At 39.8% G+C, this 11,413-nt stretch overlaps 1 non-coding gene across 1 annotated transcript; it reads left to right on the top strand.

Annotated features, from left to right (window-relative positions):
• The first annotated feature begins 11,019 nt into the window (after positions 1-11,019).
• Positions 11,020-11,095, top strand: TRNAA-UGC (transfer RNA alanine (anticodon UGC)). Its single transcript has one exon. It is a non-coding gene; the product is annotated as a tRNA-Ala (tRNA).
• The last annotated feature ends 318 nt before the right edge of the window (positions 11,096-11,413 follow it).

Raw genomic sequence — 11,413 nt, forward strand, 5'->3', positions numbered from 1 at the left:
GCTTATTCTTCAATTTTTTGGAAGACTTTGAGTAGAATAGGAACCAAGTCTTCTTTGAAAGTTTGATAGAATTCACTAGTATAAACGTCTGGGCCTGGACTTTTATTTTTGGGGAGGTTTTTAATAGTTTTTTCTATTTCCTCCCTGCTTATGGGTCTGTTTAGGCTTTCTGCTTCTTCATGACTCAATCTAGGAAGGTTGTATTGTTCTAGGAATTTATCCATTTCTTCTAGATTGTTGTATTTGGTGGCATATAATTTTTCATAGTATTCTACAATAATTCTTTGTATATCTATGATGTCTGTGGTGATCTCTCCTCTTTCATTTTGGATTTTATTTATTTGAGTCCTGTGCTTTTTTCCTTGGTGTGTCTTGCCAAGGGTTTTTCAATTTTGTTGATCTTTTCAAAGAACCAGCTCCTTGTTTTATTGATTTTTTCTATAGTTTTTCTGTTCTCTATTTCATTTATTTCTGCTCTGATTTTTATTATCTCCTTTCTTCGGCTGGTTTTGGGTTGTCTTTGTTCTTCTTTTTCTAGTTCCTTAAGGTGTGAAGTTAAGTGGTTTACTTCGGCTCTCTTGTTTGTTCATATAGGCCTGAAGTGATATGAACTTTCCTCTTATTACTGCTTTTGCTGCATCCCAGAGATTCTGATATGTCATATTTTCATTTTCATTAGTCTGTATATAGCTTTTGATCTCTGCGCTTATTTCTTCTTTGACCCATTCATTTTTTAGAAGTATGTTGTTTAGTTTCCACATTTTTGTGTGTTTTTCCCCCTCTTTTTTGCAGTTGAATTCTAGTTTCAAGGCTTTATGATCAGAAAATATGCTTGGTACAATTTCAATTTTTCTAAATTTGCTGATATTGTCTTTGTGGCCCAACATATGGTCAATTCTTGAGAATGTTCCATGTACACTAGAGAAAAATGTATACTCTGTTGCTTTGGGATGAAGTGTCCTGTAGATGTCTATCATATCCAGGTGTTCTAGTATTTCGTTTAAGGCCACTATATCTTTATTGATTCTCTGTTTGGATGACCAATCTAGAGCCGTCAGTGGTGTATTGAGGTCTCCAAGTATGATTGTATTTTTGTTAGTTTTTGTTTTAAGGTCAATAAGTAGCTGTCTTATATATTTTGGTGCTCCTTGGTTTGGTGCATATATATTAAGGATTGTTATGTCTTCTTGATTCAACTTCCCCTTAATCATTATGAAATGACCATTTTTGTCTCTGAGTACTTTTTCTGTCTTGTAGTCAGCATTATTAGATATGAGTATTGCTACACCTGCTTTTTTTTGGGTGTTGTTTGCTTGGAGTATTGTTTTCCAGCCTTTCACTTTGAATTTGTTTTTATCCTTGTTGCTTAGATGTGTTTCTTGTAGGCAGCATATAGTTGGATTTTCTTTTTTAATCCATTCTGCTACTCTGTGTCTTTTTATTGGTAAGTTTAATCCATTTACATTTAGTGTAATTATTGACACTTGTGCATTCCCTACTGCCATTTTATAAATTGCTTTCTGTTAGTTTTGTATCTTGTTTGATTCTTCTCTTTTGTTTTTCTATCATTTGTTTTTGTTTGTTTGTGTTCCATACTTCTTTCCTCTGTTGCTACCTTTTTTAAGTCAAGTGTTTTTGTGGTGGTTTTTTCAAGGGTGGTTACCATTAACTAATGAAAAGGGTACCTACCATATTCATTGTAGTACCCTATCTTATGAGTATTTCTGCACTTCATCGTCCTTTGCTACTGTTAATCTCCATCCTCTCCCCCCTTTTTTTCCTTTGTTGTCACAGTTTAAGTTTGGTTTTATTGTGTTCTTGGTGGAACTGTTACTTGTGGTGTTGTTTTCTTTTGTTCTTTGAATCTGGTTGGAAAACACCCTTTAGTATTTCCTGGAGTGGGGGCTTTCTGCTGTTAAATTCTCTCATCTTTTCTGTATTTGTGAATGTTTTTATATCTCCTTCATACTTGAAGGATAGCTTTGATGGGTATAGTATTCTTGGCTGAAAGTTCCTCTCTTTCAGGGCTTTAAATATTAGGGTCCACTCTCTTGTAGCTTGTAGAGTTTCTGCTGAGAAATCTGATGATAATCTAATAGGCCTTCCTTTATATGTTGTACTGCCTTGAGAATTTTTTCTTTGTCATTGGTTTGTGTCATCTTTATTATGATGTGCCTTGAAGTGGGTTTGTTGGGGTTAAGAAAACTCGGTGTTCTGTTTGCTTCTTGAATTTGAGGCTTTAGTTCTTTCCACAGGCTTGGGAAGTTCTTGTCTATTATTTGTTTGAGTATATTCTCCATTCCATTTTCTTTCTCTTCTCCCTCTGATATACCTATTATTCTTATGTTATTCTTTCTGATGGAGTCAGACAATTCCTCTAGGGCTTTCTCATTTTTTATTATTTTTGAGTCTCTTTCTTCTTCTCTCTGTTGTGCCTCAAGTTATTTGTCTTCTATTTCACTAATTCTATCTTCTATCTGGGCTGTTCTGTTAGCTAAGCTTGTTACCTCGTTTTTCAGCTTGTGAATTGAGTTTTTCATTTTTGTTTGATTTGTTTTTATAGTTTTAATTTCCTTGGTAATATATTCTTTGTGTTCATTGAGTTGTTTTCTGATCTCCCTAAATTGCCTTTCTGTGCTTTCTTGTATATCTCTGAGTATTTTTAAGATTTCTATTTTAAATTCTCTGTCATTTAGCTCCAAGGCTTCCAATATGTTAAGTCTTTTCTCCATAGATTTTTCCACATCTATTTGTGTTACCTCTCTTTCTTTTGTATCCATAATATTCGATTTCCTCTTTCTTATTGGCATCTGAGGGTGGTCTTTTTGGTAGCACTAATTAGAATTAATGAAGAGTAAAAAGTAAAAAAAAAAAGAAAGGTAAAACACCCCACAAAAAAAACCAGTAATAATTTATTATTTCCCCCTTTTTTTCTTTCTTCTCTTTCCCTCCTCTCCCCTCCTCACGGAAATATCGTGATGACCTGTGAATTATATTATGCTAAATGGAACAAAAACTGCCTATAATGGAAGCCCTGATTTGGGGTGAAGAGTTCAAGGGGAAAAAAAAGGGAGTAGGGACCTACTAAATGCAAAAATAAAAAAAATAAAAAAAGGAAGAAAATCTTAGACAAGCATAAGATGATTTGCTTGTAAGTGATGGTCGACTAAGAGATATAATGAGAGGGATAAGAGGGCACCAGAAAAAAGGAGAAAAAAAAGAATAATAAAGAAGAAAAAAATAAAAATAATAAGTAAAAATCTGTTGTATTAAGTGGAGCGAAGACTAAATACAATGGAGACCTTGGGTTGGGAGGAATGCTAGTGAGTTAAAAAGCAACGTAAAAAGTACCCCAAATGCCACTAAAATAAACAAACAAACAAAAAAAAAACAGAAACAAAAGCAAAAAAGAAAAATAAAACCAAAAAAAACCCTTGAGTCCCAAATTAACTAATTTGTTCGTGATTGAGGATTAAATGGGAGGAAAAGTAAAATGAGAAAAGAAAAAACGAATAGAAAGGAAAAAATAAGAAAAAGAGAAAAACGAAGGAAGAAAAAAAGAAGAGAAAAAAACAAAATAAAGCAAAACAAAAAAAACAAAAGAGGAGAGAGTGAGAGTTAAGTGTTTTGGAGTATAACCTTAAAGGAGGGTGAGGATGAAGGAAAGAAATAAAATGTAACACTCATGGGTAGTGTAGTTCAGGAAAAGGGAAGCATAATATGGGCAGAGAATAGAAGGACCGAGGTGGAGGAAATCGAAATAATAATAATAAAGGCAATAAAATAGAAGAAACAAACAACAACAACAACAAAATTAGTAGAACAAGTTGTAAAGTCTGTGGATTTTTCTTGATTTTGAGAGGTTAACTTTTTCCTTTTTCTTTTCTCTCCCTCTTCCTGGTCGGTGACTCTGTACCCCAGGTTCTGCCCCTGTGTCACACTTCGGTAGGGATTGGCAGTTGATGGGATTCTATGGCAATGTCATATAATTATTGCTGGCTTTAGTCTTGCTGGTAGTCAAGGCTTGTTGGCATTTGCAGGGTCCAACGATGAGAGAGTTTGCTTTCCTGGAGTCTCTCTCCTAGTCCCGCCTTCCTGAATTAGCAGCCTGGTGATCCAGCTATAAGGCTGCTACTGCTTCTGCCTGGGGAGTAAGAGGCTCAAAGAGCTAGGAAATCCCCACTCTATCCCCACTCAGTGCAAGGCTTTGGGAAAGGCTCTGGCAGTCAGAGCCTCCAGTGTAATCAGGTGGGGCTGGGAGTCAATTGTTGTCAAGGTGACTGTTCAGCACCTAGCATTCAGTTGGACCACTCAACCCAGGCTTTCCACACTTTGTAGCCTGTTTTGGCTGGGAAGAAGAGGCACTAGTCTCTGCTTGCGACTAGTGTAGTATAGACCTTATTATCTGCCAAGTCTCTCTTGTTAGCGTTTATCCCTGAATATGGAGGCTCTATCAATCAGAAGTTGTCCCCGCCCCTTTAGCGAGAGGCACTAAAAAATATCACACCTCTTGTCTTGGATCGCTGAACTGAGAGAGATCTTATCAATTAGAGCCCCGTGGGTGCGCAGATTTCATGGGTTAAGCTAATTTCAGTGATTGGGTCCGCAGCTGTGCTCCCAAAGGTACTTCAGGCTGCCTGCGTGCCCCTCCCCCAACGCTTGATTGTTAGCTTGAATGGCTGGGTGAGGTGCCCCGCCCACGGAGAGAATCTCCCAAGTAGGGAAGACCGCCCTGGCGCCTCTCCTGCTTGCCCCACCGCTGGTGGCTGGGGCGCACTGGGCGCAGGATAATGGGGCACCCTGGGTGTGCGGGCCAGTAGGGCGCTCTGGGTGCGTGGAATGCCCAGGGCACTCGCACGAATGGGGTGCTCCTGGCACCGGTGGCTGGGGACTCTCACTCGCAGTGCGCGGGCTGCTGGGAATGTTAGCGGTGCTCGCTCTGCAACTGGACCGGGCGCGCACCGGCGGCTGCTCTCCGCTCCTGAGTGTGGGCCGACTCACCACAGGCACACTCCCTCTGTGGCTTGAATGAATGTCCCTGCAGTAGTTAGCTTCCTCCACACCCTCGTCTCTCAGATTCAAGTGATAACAGCCCTTTCGCTTTCAGTTTGTGTGGAACTCCGGAATGCTCCGAGGATAAATTTTTCTGTTTCTAGTTGATAAATTTGTTGTGATTTTGGGGAAATCTGTCGGACGCGCTGCTCACGGCGCCATTCCCGTGACGTCACTCCGTATATTAACTTTTGAAATAATATCTGTGAAAGGAATTTGGGCAATTAAGCCTTAAAATTTGTTTTTAAATTGTGGCAGGTTTCATTAGGAAAATTAATAGATAGTATAGTTCTATAGGTTTTTTTAATAAATATTATATGAGATTTATATATAGTAGTTGTAGAAGGAGTAAAAATTTCATATTTTAGGTAAATAAAGATGCTTTGGGTTAAATTCAGCAAATATTAGCAGAATTGAAAGCCACTAATTGACACAAAACTTTTTTTTTTTTTTTCATTTTTTCATTTTTCTGAAGCTGGAAACGGGGAGAGACAGTCAGATAGACTCCCGCATGCGCCCGACCGGGATCCACCCGGCACGCCCACCAGGGGCGATGCTCTGCCCACCAGGGGGCGATGCTCTGCCCATCCTGGGCGTCGCCATATTGCGACCAGAGCCACTCTAGCGCCTGAGGCAGAGGCCACAGAGCCATCCCCAGCGCCCGGGCCATCTCTGCTCCAATGGAGCCTTGGCTGCGGGAGGGGAAGGGAGAGACAGAGAGGAAAGCGCGGCGGAGGGGTGGAGAAGCAAATGGGCGCTTCTCCTGTGTGCCCTGGCCGGGAATCGAACCCGGGTCCTCCGCACGCTAGGCCGACGCTCTACCGCTGAGCCAACCGGCCAGGGCGACACAAAACTTAATATTTCAGTTTATGAATGTGATATGTGCACAAAGTAAAGTGTACAAATGAGATTATGTGAAAGAATGTGTCCAGAAAAAACTTAAAACATATATTTAAACTTTCTTTAATTCCTGTTGATCAAATGTTTCTAGAAAACAATAGTGCTTCAAAACACATTTAATCAATCCTGAAACCTTGTTCTTTAAAGATAGCAAGTAGCAGACAAAAACACAATCATACTTGGAGACTTCAACACACCACTCACAGATTTAGATAAATCATCCAAACAGGAAATCAATAAAGAAATATTGGCCTTAAACAACACTCTGGACCAAATGGACATAATAGACATTTATAGGATATTTCATCCCAAAATACTATATTATACATTCTTCTCCAGTGTGCATAGAACATTCTCAAGGATAGATTCTATCTTGGGCCACAAAACTAATAACCAATTCAGGAAGATTGAAATTATACCAAGCATATCTTCTGATCACAAGGCTTTGAAATTGGAATTCAACTTTAAAAAGGAAGTAAAGAGACACTCTTTAAATGTGAAAATTAAACAATATACTTCTAAAAAGTGGGTCAAAGAAGAAATAAAAGCAGAGATCAAAAGATATATACAGACAAATAAAAATGACAACACAACATATCAAAATTTCTAGGATGCAGTGAAAGCAGTAATAAGAGAGACATTCCTATCATTATAGGCTTATATCAAGAAATAACAGAGATCCCAAGTAAATAACCCAACATCACACCTTAAGGAACTAGAAAAAGAAGAACAAAGGCAACCCAAAGTCACCAGAAGAAAGGAAACAGTAAAATTAGAGCAGAACTAAATGAAATGAACAAAAAAACTAGAAATAATTGATACAACAAAGAGCTGGTTCTTTGAAAAGATCAATAAAACTGACAAAACACTGGCTAGACTCACTAAGGAAATAAGAAGAAGGACTCATATAAATGAAATCTGATATGCATGAGGAGAAATTACCACAAATATCATAGAAATGCAAAGATTGTAGTAGAATATTATGAAAAATTATTTGCCACCAAAGTCAGCAACCTAGAGGAAACAGATAAATCCCTAGAACTATACAATCTTCCTGGACTGAGTCACAAAGAAGTAGAAAACCTAACTAGACATATAAACAGGGAGGAAATAAAAACAACTATAAAAAACCTTCTCCAAAACAAAAATCCAGGACCAGATGGCTACTCTAGTGAATTCTACCAAACAATCAAAGAAGATTTGGTACTTTTCCTTCTCAAAGTCTTCAAAAAAATAGAAGAAGAACCAATACTCCCCAACATATTTTATGAGGCCAACAGAACCCTCATACCAAAACCTGGCAAGGACAACAGAAAAAAAGAAAACCATAGACTAATATTTCTAACAAATACAGATGCAAAAATCCTAAACAAAATACTAGCAAATTGAATACAACAAAATATTAAAAAATATAATACATCATGATCAAGTGGGATTTGTTACATGAGCATGTGGATGGTTCAACATATGAAAATCTATCTCTAACAAAATGCAGCATTCGAAAGAAATGATGCCATGAGGAGTGCTCCTGATATCTCTTCCTGAAACTTCAACAAATCCAACAACTAGAGACAGAAAAACAATCTCAGGAGCATCTAAAATACACATACATCAAACAAAGGTACGACTGGGCAAAAAGGTGGCTGAATATATAATCCACTCTGAAGAAAATAAAATGGAGAACGGAGTATTTGCTTTCCTCACTGACCTGAGCAAGGGTTGCTTTCACTTGGAACTGAGAGAAAGCAAAAGCTGGGGGCGCAGAAAAAGCTGGGATAGGGCAGAGACATTCCAGCTGAGGAGAGAGTGTGACCACGGATCAGCCCACAAGGAGCCAATGCCAGTGGCAGACCCTGGCAGAGGTGGGTGAGTAGTTGCCTTGTTTACTCCCGGTATCCCAGCCAGCGAGCATGGGCAATGAGTGAGTGGATCCACCTGGCACTTTGGGCATGGGTGCCCGCATTCCCAGACTGAGGGGCTGGGTTGGAGACTGTCAGTAGTGACCCTCTATGTGGGCTGTGACCAGAGTTTCTGAATAATCCTGGCTTCCCAAACAACAGTATGTGGGAAGTGCACGAAAGTCGACTTTCCTACACCCGGACCTGTATGGGAGTGGCACCTCCGCCAGCCATACAGGCTAACAAAGCACACTCCTGGGAAGAGAACGGTGGAAGTGGTGGGGGAAGGGCGCACAGGCAGCTTGCAGACAGCCTCTGGAGAGCAGACCTGTGGAGTGCTGAGGCATACTAGACATGCCTGGAGGCTCATAGAAATATACCTGAAAGGCAATCGGCTCCCAGCCCTGCTTGATTATGCTGACGGCTCTAACTGGCAAAGCCTTACCCAGAACCCTACGTTGGGGATAGAGGGATTTTTTTCAGCTCTTAGAGCCTCTTCCTCTCCAGGCAGTGACTGGGGCAACTTCACAGTTGGGTCCCAGGCTACTGGTTCAGGAAGGAGAGATTTTGGGAGAGGCTCTGGGAAAACAGACTCTCCCATTGTAGGAGCCTGCAAACACTAACAAGCCCCACCCACCAATGGGACTGAGGTCTAGTTTAGGTCATCACCATAGCGACACAACAGCAAATGTCTGCCTAAGCATGCCACAGGGGCAGAACCTGGGGTACAGCACCAAAGGCCATAAAGAGAGAGGAAAGAAAATGGAAGAAGATAACTTCTCAAAACCAGAAAAATTCACAGTCTTTATAACTTTTTCCATTTTATTTTATTTGTGTTTTTTATAGACTTTTTCCTTCCACCTGGTCATTTTATCCTCCTTCTGTTTTATTCTTTTCTTTTCATTTTGAATGTTATTACCTAAAGGTGTTACATTTTCCATTCTATTTTTCTATGAGTGTTACATCCAAAAAACTTAGCTCAATTTTTTTCTCTTTCTCTTTTTGTTTCTTCTTTTCTCTTTCACTTTTTCTCTCATTTGGATCTCACTCACAAACAAATTATTTTATTTTGGATTCAAATTTTTTTGTGTGTGCTTTTATTTCTCTTTTTATCTCTTTAGCATTTCCCCCAACTCCGACTCTCAGTCTAAAGTTTTTGTGCCACTTAATACAATAGAATTTTTATTTTTCAATGCATTTTTCTTTTTTTCTTCTTTCTGTTCTTTTCTTTTATACTATTTCTCTCATTCAACCATTACTTACAAACAAATTATTTTATTCTTGATCCAAATTTTTTCCTCGTGGCATTTTGTAAGTTCTTGCCTCATTTTTTGCCTCTTAGTCACTCCCCCTGAACCCAAGACCTTCATTCTATGTATTCTTGTTCCACTTAGCACAATAGAATTTTCAGTGTTTCACTGCATTTTCTCAAAATAAATTTTTTTTATCAACTCTAAATAGGGTTATTAACAATACCACTCTCAAATGCCATTAAAGAAAAAGAAATAGAATATCATGAATACAAAAGACAGTGATGTAACTCAGATAGATGAGGAAAAATCTATAAAAACATTTTAAGACCCTGGCCGGTTGGCTCAGCGGTAGAGCATTGGCCTGGTGTGTGGGGGACCCGGGTTTGATTCCCGGCCAGGGCACATAGGAGAAGCGCCCATTTGCTTCTCCACCCCTCACCCCCCCTCTTTCCTCTCTGTCTCTCTCTTCCCCTCCTGCAGCCAAGACTCCATTGGAGCAAAGATGGCCCGGGCTCTGGGGATGGCTCCTTGGCTTCTGCCCAGGTGCTGGAGTGGCTCTGGTCATGGCAGAGTGATGCCCCAGAGGGGCAGAGCATTGCCCCCTGGTGGGCAGAGTGTCACCCCTGGTGGGTGTGCTGGGTGGATCCTGGTCGGGCGCATGCGGGAGTCTGTCTGACTGTCTCTCCTCGTTTCCAGCTTCAGAAATAATAAAAAAAGAAAAAAATTTTTTAATAGCTTAGAATTCTTGAAGTGAAATGACAGAGAATTTAAAATTGAAATCCTAACAATACTCAGGGATATACAAGAAAACACAGAAAGGCAATTTAGGGAGCTCAAAAAGCAATTCAATGAACAGAAAGAATACTTCACCAAGGAAACTGAAACTATGAAAACTAATCAAACAGAGATGAAAAATTCAATTCATGAACTGAAAAATGAGTTAACAACCTTAGCTAATAGAACAGGCCAGATAGAGGAGAGAATTAGTGACATAGAAGACAGCCAACCAGAGGCATTACAGAGAGAAGAGGAGAGAGAATCACAAATTTAAAAAAAAATGAAACAGCCATACAGGAATTGTCAGACTCCATCAAAAAGAGCAACATAAGAATAATGGGCATATCAGAAGAAGAAGAAGAAGAGAGAAAAATGAAACGGAGAACATATTCAAACAAATAATGTATGAGAACTTCCCAAGCCTGTGGAAAAAACCAAAGCCTCAAATTCAAGAAGCAAAAAGAATGCTGAGTTATCTTAACCCTAACAAACATACTCCAAGGTACATAATAATGAAACTGGCACTAACCAAAGACAAAAAAAAAATTCTCAAGGCAGTCAGGGAAAAGAAGAATACAACGTACAAAGGAAGGCCAATTAGATTATCAACAGATTTCTCAGCAGAAACTCTACAAGCTAGAAGAGAGTAGACCCCAATAGTTAAGGTTCTGAAAGAGAAGAACTCCCAGCCAAGAATACTATACCCATCAAAGCTATCCTTCAAATACAAAGGAGAAATGAAAACATTCACAGATACAGAAAAGATGAGGAAATTTATCACCAGAAAACACCCACTTCAGGAAACACTAAAGGAGGTTTTCAGACTAGACACAAATAACAAAATAAAAGAAAACTACAAGTAAAAGATCCATCAAGATCGCAATAAAAACAATATTAAATTGTGACAAAGAAACAAAAAAGGAAAGAAAACAAAGACTAACATTAATAAAGGAGGATGGAGTGCAGAAGCACTCATGAGTAAATGTACTACAATGAACATAATATGTATGCTTTCCATTACTTAATGGTAACCATCCCTGAAAAACCAACACAGAAGTACACAGCTTGAAAAAAGAAGTAACAGTGAAAAGAAGTATGGATTACAACCAAACAAAAACAAATGATAGAAAAATAAAAGAGCCCTGGCCGGTTGGCTCAGCGGTAGAGCGTCGGCCTTGCGTGCGGAGGACCCGGGTTCGATTCCCAGCCAGGGCACACAGGAGAAGCACCCATTTGCTTCTCCACCCCTCTGCCACGCTTTCCTCTCTGTCTCTCTCTTCCCCTCCCACAGCCAAGGCTCCATTGGAGCAAAGATGGCCCGGGCGCTGGGGATGGCTCTGTGGCCTGTGCCTCAGGCACTAGAATGGCTCTGGTCGCAACATGGCGATGCCCAGGATGGGCAGAGCATTGCCCCCTGGTGCGCAGAGCGTCGCCCCATGGTGGGCGTGCCGGGTGGATCCCGGTCGGGTGCATGCGGGAGTCTGTCTGACTGTCTCTCCCTGTTTCCAGCTTCAGAAAAAGGAAAAAAAAAAA

This window comes from Saccopteryx bilineata, chromosome 11 (genome assembly GCF_036850765.1).
Source record: "Saccopteryx bilineata isolate mSacBil1 chromosome 11, mSacBil1_pri_phased_curated, whole genome shotgun sequence".
Lineage (NCBI taxonomy): Eukaryota > Metazoa > Chordata > Mammalia > Chiroptera > Emballonuridae > Saccopteryx > Saccopteryx bilineata.